This window comes from Polypterus senegalus, chromosome 15 (assembly GCF_016835505.1).
Source record: "Polypterus senegalus isolate Bchr_013 chromosome 15, ASM1683550v1, whole genome shotgun sequence".
Lineage (NCBI taxonomy): Eukaryota > Metazoa > Chordata > Cladistia > Polypteriformes > Polypteridae > Polypterus > Polypterus senegalus.
In genome coordinates this window covers 100,729,205-100,742,365 of record NC_053168.1, presented here as the reverse complement: position 1 = coordinate 100,742,365, position 13,161 = coordinate 100,729,205, and the positions used below count along the sequence as shown (strand labels likewise).

The window sequence follows — 13,161 nt, the reverse complement described above, 5'->3', positions numbered from 1 at the left end:
ATAGCCTGACAAGCATGGCTATGGCTGTATTACCGGATTCCCCTTTTCCAGTCATACTTGGTAGAGATTGGAATAAAATTACCAGCGGTAAAGATGCAACTGTACCTAAGAAATATTTAGGCTTAGTCATGGAGAATACTTCTCCGGCTGCCTCCACGCCATGTCCCACAGTAGCACGGACCAATACAGGTAACCAATGCGAAGAAATTGATGTCCCATCGTCCTCTGCGGGAGCTAATACAGTTAACGTGGAGGATGTGGAGGCAAAAGCCCCTCCCCTTGAGGTCGCGCAGGACCCAATTCAAAATTTATCTTCTCAATTCCTTTTAACATCTTCATCTTTTAAAAGAGAACAATGGAACGACGATTCCTTAAAATTTGCTAAGAATGCTGTTGTATCTACCGAGGGTTATGAGACCCTGAATCCCTTGCCACCGATGATATTCTTTGTAATTAAAAATGAATTATTATATAGAGCTGGCAACGGCTTCCGAGAGAGCGACGAGCTCTTCAAGAAATACAGAAATCATAGTCCACTGATGAGTTTTGGAGCCAGTTTTGTCAGTTTCTTGAATGCCATGATGACTTTTGAAGAAGAGAAAATGCAAATGGCATGCGAGGATCTGAAGACTACTGAAAAATTATGTGAAAGTGATGAAGCTGGAGTCATTGAAACAATCAAGAATAAAATTTTAAAAAGTGTGGATACTCAGAAGACCGCTGTCTCAATGATTGATCGACTTCAAAGACAAATCATTGTAACAGACTGTCAAGTTTATCTGGCTGTACTGGCCTTTGTGAAACAGGAACTTTCAGCTTACATCAAAGGAGGATGGATCTTGTGGAAGGCCTGGAAGATTTATAATAAATGTTACAGTGACATTAATGTACTGCAGGAAGCATGTCAAAAGAAGAATTCTCAGGAATCACTGATGTCAGATAGGGCAAATGACAATGCCATGGCTGCAGACTGTGTATCAGTTGAATCACTGAACCGACTCAAAGGCTCTGTGAGCTTTGGTTATAGACTTTTTCACCTCTGTATTTCTATGGTGCCTCCCAACCTGCTTAAAATAATAAATTTGCTGGGTTTTCCTGGAGACAGACTACAGGGACTGGCATCGCTGATGTATGCAAGTGAAAGTAAGGACATGAAGGCACCTCTAGCTACGTTAGCCCTTCTCTGGTATCACACTGTGGTTCAACCGTTTTTTGCACTGGACGGGACTGACACGCAAGCTGGATTAACAGAAGCAAAGGAAATCCTGGAAAAGACAGAAGTGATTTATCCAGATTCCTCACTTTTTATGTTTTTCAAGGGAAGGGTTCAGAGATTAGAGTGCCAAATTAACAATGCCTTGACTTCATTTCATAATGCTTTGGAATTTGCCACAGATCAAAGAGAAACTCAACATGTATGCCTCTATGAAATTAGGTAGTGCAGCATAATAGAGCTGAATTTCAAAGATGCCTATGAGTCTTTTGAACGACTGAAAAATGAATCAAAATGGTTTAGTGCTACTATGCCTATTTAACTGCACAGTGCCAGGGAGTTGCCGGTGATTTGGAAGGGGCAAAGATTGTTTTTAAAGAGGTTCAGAAACTTTTCAAACTAAAACAACGTCATCATGATGGGTCGGAAGTGAGGTGATTTGTGGGGGCCGGAAGTGAGGTCATCGAGGTTGGCCGGAAGTGACGTCATGGCGGCCATTTTGGAAACCGGAATTTGTGGGATTATTTCTCTTCAGGATTTCTGTTGATGAAAAGAAGTCCAGGTAAGTACCACGTGATGACCCGCTATCTCGCGGTATTTCACTCACCTTTAGGCTCTTTGGCTGCCTCCTAATCGCACATGTGTGACAATCTATACTAATAAAAGGCAAAGCCCTCACTCACTCACTCACTCACTCACTCACTCACTCACTCACTCACTCACTCACTGACTCATCACTAATTCTCCAACTTCCCGTGTGGGTGGAAGGCTGAAATTTGGCAGGTTCATTCCTTACAGCTTCCTTACAAAAGTTGGGCAGGTTTTATATCGAAATTCTATGCGTAATGGTCATAACTGGAAGCAGTTTTTCTCCATTTACTGTAATGGAGATGAGCTTCAACGCCGTGGGGGCGGAGTTTTGTGTGACATCATCACGCCTCCCACGTAATCACGCAGTACATAGAAAACCAGGAAGACCTCAAAAAAGCGCTGAGGAAAACATGCATTATATAATTGAGAAGGCAGCGAAACAATAAGAAGCGAGCGAGTGACATATACAACCATATTCATGAGTTCTGCTACTGAAACAAAGCACGATGTAAACCTACACTTTAAATTAAGTTCATAGACAGGCTGCGCTGGCGTTTGTAATTTAGTGCCTGCCCATATAAGGCCGTCCGTCAGCGGCAATCCAATAGCAAACTGCCACGGGCAAATATTCACGGGTGAAGGACTGTGCTTATGGAGAGGAAGATGAGATGGTCAGGGTGGTGTTTGACACAAACTCAGCGAAACTGCGAGAGAAAGTTTTAAGTGCCAGGACTAAGGTAACATTAAATACAGCCATGGACATAGCAGGAGATGGCACCAGCACAGCTGGGAACCTTCGATGCATGTACACCGAGTGGCTCACGGAACTGACGCAGTGCACAGATAAAAGGCAACAGTTCCAAAGAGCTGAACAAAACCGAATTACACAATTGAAAAGGCAGCAAAAATATGAAGCGCCTGATACATACAAGCATATTCATAAATCCAACTACTGCGGAAACAAAGCACACGTTGGAAAAAGTCAATGTCCCGCTAAAGGAAGACAGTGTAAAAAAAACCCGTGCATGCAGTGTGTCAGGTCTCAGATAAAGAAGAAGACGAGCTGTTTATTGATGCAGTAAGAAACGAATCGATGAATGAAACCTGTCATCTTTACAACGATTGACAAACACGGAATGTAACTTGAACACAACACATCCTACAAATACGAACCTGATTGAAAGAAATAATGATAATCAAATCCTTGATGACAGCAACACTCAGTAACACTCACAAAACAAATACTGTATATTGACAGTCATGTTACGTTATTTTTAAAATGTTCCCTTTTCTTTTCTAGCTTTTTAACACACTACTTCTCGCTGCGATACGGGTATATATATATGTATATATATATAACCCGATCTACATACTCGAATAATGGATACTTTATTCGCCATCAATGATTGTTTTGGTAAAGCCATACTCAGTGTATTCATTAGATGAACGGTAAAAAGTAAGAGCGAGGGAGGATGACTTATTGAGGCATGCAGGCTGTAGTGCGTCAACTCTATCTGAATTGCGCGATCACATTTGAAAAATATATCTTTTCAAGTTCTATTTAGTCCATATGTGTCAAACTCAAGGGTCGGGCCACATCCGCCCGCGTAATTATATCCGCCCGTGAGATCATTTTATATACTGTATTATTGTTATTAAAGCCCGGTATATGAAGCGCTGGTAACACAATAAACTACAGATCCCATAATGCAGCGCTTCAGCTGCCTTGCCGAACACTTACTGCGTTAATCAAGTCTACCTTATGATGCTGCAAGTTATTGCGAAGCTAGCTCACACGATGCTGAAGAGAAAAGTTGATTCTGAAAATAGAGCCTTTAAAACCGATGGGAGGCTGAGTATATGTTTACTGAACCCGTGTGTCTCATTTGTGGAGCTAATGTGGCTGTAATTACAGAATTTAATCTAAGACGGCACTATAAAACAAAACATCAGGGTAACCTGAAAGACCTGAATGCAATGCAGAAGATACAGAAAGCAGAAGAATTAAATAAGAATCTGACACTTCAGCGGACGTTTTACCGTGCACAATCACAAAGTGATTTCAATTGAAGCTGCTTTTATGGGAGACACAACCACTTGCCCCACTTTCCCTGTTGCCAAGTAATGTTAAACCAAGTCGTCACTACGGTGTTCCCAAATACACACTTTGCTGATAAACTGAGCGCACTGAGTTTGCACGGCGCTTTGGTGACTTTGAAGAACAAAAAAAGTCCGTCTACATGCGGCTCGAACCTTGTGCATGTTTGGTAGCACATATCTGTGTGAGAAGCTCTTCTCAGTGATAAAGACTAACAAAACAGCACACAGGAGTCGCCTCACTGATGAGCACCCGCAATCCATCCTGAGAATCTCCACAACACAGAACCTCACACCAAACAGAAACGAACCTGTTGCCAAAAAGATGCCAGGCGTCCAGCTCTAAAATGACATATGAGCAAAGACAACTGAATGATTTGATTTGTTATTGCTGAAAGGAACACATTTTATTTATATTTCCAGGTTTTGTTATGCAGCATGTTCATATTTGAATTTGTATAATTTTGACAGGATATATTTTTATGGAGAGCAAAATCTTTTGGGATATTTAAAATCTAAGTTTATTTTTATATATAAAATTACATAAGAGTAAAGAAATTTGAATGTTTGTTCTTTTAATGTTTACTTTATTTCTAACTTGTATAATTTAGACAGGATATATTTTTATGGAGAGCAAAATATTATAAGTTGTTTAAGGTTTGAGTTGATTTATTCAGGAATAATATTCCTGTCTGTTTTTACCATTCCTACCAAAGATATTTCTGTCGACTAAATAAAAATTCCTTCTATTTAAAATTTAAATAGAACTTGAACAAATACGATAGTTCATAATATCCACGCAGACTTGCACGTAGAGCGGGTGTCATCCGTTTTAACAAACAGCGTATTGCACTGATCTGAAATAGCTGTGTGTGTATATATGTAGATATGTATGTATATGTATATATATGTTTATATATGTGTGTGTGTATGTATATATATATATATGTATGTATATATGTGTGTGTGTATATATATGTGTATATGTATAGATATGTATATATATATGTTTGTGTGTGTGTAAATATATATATATATTTATATTTATATATATATATATATATATGACAGCAACACTCATCACTCACAACAGTGACAAAACAATTACATTGACAATCATGTTACGTTATTTTCAAAATGTTTCCTTTTCTTTTCATTGCTTCTTTAACACACTACTTCTCCGCTAAGCTGGTATTTTGCTAATATATATATATATATAGTGTGGACGCTGGCCCGGACACACACAGACGGACATCTTATGTTCACCCAACACACGTTTATTTATAATATTTACAAGTTTTTGTGCACTCACACACCCCAGTGCCTCCAGCACCGATTCCCCCAATGTCCAGGCCTCACAGTCCTTGTGCCTTTCTCCTGGCCGCCTCTAGTCCTCCCTCCAGCTCCGTCCTCTTCCACCCGACTTCTGCCGATGACTGGAGGGAGGCGGCCCCTTAAATAGGAACCCGAATGGGCTCCAGCTGCTTCCCGGCATTCCCCTGTAGCCACGCCCCTGTGTGGCGGAAGTGCGCGCGCCCGAAGCCATCCGGGTGTCCCCTGTCGTCTTCCCCCCAGCACTTCCTGGTGTGGCAGAAGTGCTGGGCTCCCGGGATATTCCGGCACCGGGGTGCCACCTGGCGGTGGCCACGGGTCCCTACAGGGCTGGGCTTCCAAGCCCTTTACCCGAGGCCCCCAACATAACCAGGACGGACGCCCCCTCGCGGTCTGGAGGATGCACAAGCCCTCCTCCGGTCCTCCTGGGCGTCTGGGACCACTATATATATATATATATATATACACACACACACACACACATAAACATATATATACACATATATATATATTTACATATACATACATACATATATACATATATATACACATATACAAATATATACATATATATATACAATACAATAGATACAATAGATACATCTTTTGACCAGGAGTCGGGCCCAGGCATCATGTTTGTCAGCTGTTCCTTGTGTGGCTGGACCGCTTCTGAAAGAGTCTTGTCTTTGTATCTTCTTGGACAGCAATAAAGTTTCTACTCCTTGGAAATCCTCCTGTACTCTCCTGTGCAACTTTGTGATCCATGCTTGACAATATATAAGAACAGTCTAATGCAATAAAAGAATAGTCTGATGCAATCTAATTAACACTGGATAGATGCATTACCTTTATAGGGATATACTATACACCAAGGTCTGGTATGCAACTGGAATAAACAACCCTTTTTTGCCAAAATAAAAGTCCCTTTTAAAAAAAAGTGAAAAAATACTTATACTGTAATAGTTTTGTATGTTTTCTGCGTGTACATTATATGTTTTTTAAGTATTTTGAATTTTCTTGTTTATTTTTCATAGTGTTTGCAGTCTTATTGTATCTGATTTTTAAACCTGATGAGATGCATTTATGTTTATTTGTATTGAACTATAAGAAGATCCATGTATACAAAGACAAGCAGTGCTTTAATTTTATGCTTGTGTACACATTTAATTGAAAATAATAGGGATTAAGTTAAATTTGATTAACTATGACTGAAAGGATTCCTGACTTTTGCTACAGTATGTAATTCGTTTTGATTTTTTTTGCAGAGGTCTGTTTTCATTACAACATTAAAGAGACTTCTTCTGCTGATCAGTGTCAAAAACACCAAATTAAATCAAGTTTGATTCAATGTTTTATAAATATGACATGTGAAAATGTTCAAGAGGGTGAAAACTTTTTATAGCCACTGTATCCAATTATTTTGTCTACCATTAGCTCTTGTCCTCAGTACTGAAGAAGTCACTCATCTCACCCTTTATCTTCTCAAAAGCCTTTCTTTCACTTACACTATTGCCATCTACTCCTCCCATTCTGTTCTGTCCCCAGCCCTTTTCTACATCTAATTAACATCTTGTCTTGCATTAAGTTATCCATACCACATCTTGAAACCTGAAACTTGAATTAGATCTATAGAAATTCCTGGACAATGATGCATTTGTCCCCACTTATATACAGTCAAGGTATGGTTTGTTTCTGCCATAGAGTCATTAATAATCATGTTTCCAAATTAAAAAGTTTTTACCTATAAGAGTAGCTTTTTTTATTAAGTTAACAGGTGAATTCATCATTATTGTTGAGACAGCATCTAACAGGATAGGATGGAGGTATCTCTGTGGTAAGCATTCTTTCTATAAGTTTTCTTGCATTTGCCCTTTTTATAACATGTCAAATATATCTGCACTTCACCTCCAGTTCCCTCACAAATAATTTTGAAATGCAGTCAGGAATGTTATCAACCAAATACATCATATCTCTGTGTTTTACCATGGAGCCAATCAGACTATATAGCTTGACACATTCCTTGTGATCTGAGGTAACAAAAACAAGCACATTGTTAATTATGACAGCTGACAGAATTCAAAGTATTTTAGAAATGAGTGTGTCTTTGTCTTATACATAATAGCTTTTCCCAACTACTTCTTAACAAAATCACAGAGACATACAGCATAATGGCTCATACCAAAGGACAGCAAAATTAAGGATATTTCACAAAAATTACTGAGTTGTACCATGCCAGCTGTATAGGATGGTATTATGTGCTTGTTATCCAGATATATAAGATTTCCTTACATTGTGGTTGAACTGACAAACAGCAACATCCAATTTTCTAAATGTAATCGGAGTGGTCAGCTGTATGAACAATACAATACAATACAATACAGTTTATTTTTGTATAGCCCAAAATCACACAGGAAGTGCCGCAATGGGCTTTAACAGGCCCTGCCTTTTGACAGTCCCCCAGCCTTGACTCTCTGAGAAGACAAGGAAAAACTCCCAATAAAAACCTTGTAGGGAAAAATGGAAGAAACCTTGGGAAAGGCAGTTCAAAGAGAGACCCCTTTCCAGGTAGGTTGGGCGTGCAGTGGGTGTCAAAAGTAGGGGGTCAATACAATACAATATACACAACAGAACAATTCCTTAAGACAGCATAATAATAAAAATTTTAGAAGTACAGTTTAACAGTAGATGATATGACATAATTAGGTTTGGATATTTTTAGAGTCCTGGAGACCTCATCCATCTAGCTGCCTCCCCCTTTGGCCATGCCACGGCTGAAACGTTGCTCCGATGAAAGGACCCCTCTTTCCCATGATTCCTGTGATCCTCCATCAGGGATGACTTTACCATAGGCATGCAAACAACTTGGCAGGTGGGCCGTGGCACAATGGCCACATTTGGGTACCGAGAAAAGAAACAGAATAGGTGAGGGTTAGTATTCAAATATAATTATCATGTTACTTATGTTATAGTGCTAATGACTAACAACAGAGATGCAGTATGTACAGTTAATCAGCAGCTCTAGTCAGGATATGCTAAACTGAAGTAGTGAGTCTTCAGCCGGGATTTAAAGGCTGAGACTGAAGAGGCATCTCTTATGGAAGCAGGAACATTGCTATACTGTATTGAGAGTTGTGAAGGATTTAATAAACACTGCTGAGGATCTGCAAAATAAGATGAAAGATCTTAAAATAAAGCTACAGTACATGATCAGTCAGAATATTCTGGAAGGTTTCATAAGAATGAACAGAAAGGTGACCTCATCCAACCAAAAAGGTGCAAGAGAACCTGCACAGTCAAACAGGTCTTACAGATATGCCCCAAACAGGTGTATGGTTTTTTGCAGTTTTTCACCTGATACAGCGTTAACTGAGGTAAAAAGTAGCATCCTCCACATAAAAGGTACAACTGCTGCTGCCCTAAGTAGTGGGAGGAACATCACCAAATGCATGCAAACCACACCGGTCGAGCTCATCAGCCTATCATCCTGGTGATGAGCCCCATTCCCTCAAATCCTGTAATATGCAATCAGACTGTAGTGAGTATTTTGGCAGTCACCCAAATTCAAGTCCTCAGCGAAAATGTGTTTCTTTCAATGAAGTTTATTCTCAGAGGGATATTCCTCCAGAGAAACTACTAGAAGCTGGTGACACGGGACACTCATTAGCTGTTTATTTGGAAGCCCCTCAGCGATATTCTCAAAATTACCAAGAACATGTCAGTAATATTGCTCCCCCTGTTGAATATCTACATGCCTGTAAGTGCTTTGCTTCTGATCTGGACCAGTTTCAGGATAATGCAAATATAAGTGTTTTCACTGCATATACAATTGAAAGGTAAATGAAATGCACATACTGTACTTTTGGACAGTGACTCTAATGGCTCTATAATTAGTGATACCACCAGACTTTCATTTTCAAATGTTATATAAACACCATTTGCTAAAAAATGTTATTGTATCAAAATTTGTTACAGGGCAATGTTTGGACACTCTTAAAATTGTTAGCATTGCAATTAGATTGGCAACACATGTTTTGCAGCATGATGTCCAAGTGATTAGAAATGTTCGCCAAAGCATTATTCTTGGCTGGTATTTTCTGTGCCAAAATCGTGCTTTACTTGATGCAAGAAATGGATTGTTTCATCTTTGTAACAGTCTTATACCACTGTTGAAAGCTAGTCAGCTGGCCCCAGTGAGTTGTACTGCATTTGTTAGCATAAAAACTATAGTTCCACCAAACATTGAAATTATTTGCAATGCATAGTTAGTTTCCTCTGCAGATAATACTTGTACCCCTGCTTTTTATGTAGAAATAATAGAGCCTTACCAGTTTGAAGCTGATGGACTAGTCTTTGCTTGTACTCTCACATTGGTTGAAAATTAAGTTACACCTGTTTGTGTCATGAACCCCACAAATGAAATGCTTCTACTGAGCTTAGGCCTGGTGTCAAAATTGGTCAATTCTCTCCCATCTCAGATGACTTAGACATACAGGAATCTTTCATTGAATGCAATATGATTGGTTCAAGCCAAATACATTATCTTTTAACATTAGACATGGTGAGTTGACACGTCAAAAGATGCTTCAGTTAAAGCTTTGTTGTTGGTGTACATTGTATTTAGTTCAAGTCCCACAGACTCTGGGTACACTGATATAGTGAAACATATGATTCCAAATTATAATGTGCCACCTATTAGGAAAATAATTTGTTGTACCTCACAACAAATGCACAATTAAAGTTGGTGATATGTTAGCCAAAGGAATTATAGAACCCAGTCAAAGTTCATGGCCTGCACCTGTAGTCATTGTTAGAAGAAAGAATGGCTCATGGCACGTTTGTGTGGACTACACAGGTCTAAACTCTGTCACCATAAAAGATGCCCACACTTTGCCCAGAATAGATAACACTTTAGATGCTTTGGGAGAGTCACCTGTTTTTAGTAGATTGGACATAAACTCAAGATATTGGCAAGTTCAACTAGAGGAACAAGATAAGGCAGCTTTTACAACTGGATGAGGACGTTACCAGTTTCAGGTGATGCCAATTGGGTTGGCACAAGCACCACCAACATTTCTGCATCTGATGCACTTAGTTTATGATCATATTAAAGTATCTGATCGTTTAAGGGTGGCACATCTGAAGTAGCAGCCAGCAAAATGTGACTTTGCTTAGAAGAAAGTAACATTTCTCAGGCATGCTGTTTCCGCTGCTGGAATTCAACCAGATAGAAAAAACTTTAAGGAAGTAAAAAACTGGCTGATTCCCAAAAATCCAACAGTAGTATGAGCGTTCCTTGGTCTATGTTCACATTATTGGCATTATATATATTGGTTTGCATCTATTTCTCAGCTTTTGCACTCCCTCAGTCAGAAAGGAAAACCTTTTCAGTGGACTGAAACAACCCAGACAGCATTCGATTCTCTCTGTGATGCATTAACACATACACAAGTCTTGGCTAACCCTGATTTACACTGATTTCTGTTCATCTTACGGATATGATTCTGTACTGAAAAAGATACATAGTTGTTGTAGTAAAAAAAAAAAAAAAACACTTTGTCTCCAGAATAATGTTAAATGTTCTAAATATATCTGAAACAAGGATGTCTCATGTTTTTGTAAGAGAGTAGTGTGTAAGAGACATATTAGATAATATACATAATAATTTAATTTAATACATTTAAAGTATAGATACGAATGTTTTTTATTGTATATAATTCAGTTCAGCTGTTTATACTCTCTTAATTGATTGTTTTTTCCTTGGACAGGGTAAATGTATTAATTGGGTCTGGAAAGAGAAATGGAAAAAAAACATGTTTTTGGAGCACCCAGTGCACAAGAAAAGTAGAGATTAAAAGGAGCCCACAGCTTCAGTGTCCTTACTCATCCTTTACAAACTTAAATTAGTTTAAACATATTGTGTTTGTCTATATTTGTGACTTGTGACTAATCAAATCACACTTTATAATCAGTTGTTGCAGAAAACCTGGTAATTCCAAAGGGTCTGTGTACTTTGTCTTGCCACTGTAGTTGTCATTCGCACTATCTGGAATGAAAGTCTACAGTATCTCCCCCTGGTTCTTTACCTCTGCACCATCACAATTCTTTCAATGCATAGCCTCTAGATTCATATTCACCTGGTAGGCCTACTTCCTTAACAGAGAGCAGCCTTCTTTCCTTTTAAGTCCAACTTCAATAAGCCCTGACAAGTGAATGCAATATTAGTAGATAAATGGCATGGCCTGAATGGTAGTAAAGAAAAAGTGATAGTATGAACCTTATGAATTATGAGTACTTGAAAGGGCATAAAAATGGAAACAATAAGTCAGAGATTTATTTTATTAACCAGCAAACATGTTAACAAGGTTTTCAAATGGGGTCAGTCTAGAGATCTACTTGCACAGACTGAAGAAAACCATTTAGACATTATTATATTAGATTTCCCCAATTGTTATGATTAGCCCAAATTGTAAATACTGAAACCAATAAAACACTGCCAGTACTCCAAATAGCTACCAAACCTTTAAAGAGTTATTTGATTTATCAAATTAAGCAAACTGATTATGTTTACAAAGAATGAAATTGGAGCAGAAAAGAAAAATAGGAAAAATTAAGAAATAAATACTTAATAAGTTAACTAAACAACACAAAAAATGACTTTCCAAAATAAAAACAAACTAATTAATAAAGAACATTTTCTTAGAAATCAGAATTTAACTGCAGAAAGAACAGAGGCCTCATGTATAACGGCGTGCGTAGAACTCGCACTATAACATGGCGTAAGCACAAAAGCCGAAATGTGCTTACGCACAGAAAAATCCAGATGTGGGAATCTCTGCGTACTCCAACTTCCACGTTCTTCCGCTACATAAATCCCGATCAGCGTGAAAAGTAACGCTCATGCACGCACTTTATGTAACGCCCCAACTCCTCCCAGAATTATGCCTCTTTGAATATGCAAATGAATATAAATCGCCCTTAAGCTCAGCCTTCTGTGAAAAGAAAATGGGAAAAGCATGGGGGAAAATATAAGAATTTCATCGAATACCAAGTGGAGGCAAAGGAAAAACATACTATTTGTTCAAATAAACGTGGTATAATTAACAAAAGGAAGTTGACCGAATGACATAGCGTGTTGGAGAAACTTGAAAGTTCACGTTCACAAAATCGCACAGTGCCGGAAATAAAACAGAAGTCACATATCGAAGTTGCTGTGAAAAGGCGAGTTGTAGCTCACTGTCTGAGTGTCATATGAAAGCTTATTAGGGTACAGAGAAAAAAAGGCACACAGTGGGGAAAAAGCACGAAATGTCAACTTCAATCTCGACATTTCCACTTTAATCACGTAGTTTATTTTGTCATTAAAGTAGAACATCATAAACTTCAAATTAAAATCGTTTAATTAACCAGTTTCTCAAATCACATCGTTATTAAAGTAGCACGTTAAATGCTTTGTTTTGTATTTGATCTTCTATGTGCTCTATGTGTGTGAATCACTACTTGCTTCTTAAAGCGGCTCTCTTCCTCCAACTGGACACAGAATCCATTACATTCGTGATATTACAGCTCTCTGAATAACTAAAATACTAAGTTGTATACGTGATATTTTTTATGATGATAGGAGTTAAAACACGTTATTAAACATGAGTTTCACGGCGCAGTGATTATGTGCGACATTCAATGAAATAATTTATTGCATCCGTACTCAGGGGCGGCTCTAGGCTTGTGGTGGCACTGGGCAGAGGAAGAATCGGTGGCTCCTTCGCCCGCCAATGTCAGTAAGTTAGCTTATGCACGGTGGATGGCCACGTCCGTTGCAGACACTGCATAGCCGCCTTGTGCTCATGACACAAGCATTTAACTTTTGCCGAAATATGTCGCTGCGTTTTTAGCTGTGTTGTTATTTTCTCTTTCTGTTTTATATTCAATAT

At 38.6% G+C, this 13,161-nt stretch overlaps 1 pseudogene; it reads left to right on the top strand.

Annotated features, from left to right (window-relative positions):
* Positions 1 to 488: 488 nt before the first annotated feature.
* On the top strand, positions 489 to 2,673 carry LOC120516085 (annotated as a pseudogene).
* The last annotated feature ends 10,488 nt before the right edge of the window (positions 2,674 to 13,161 follow it).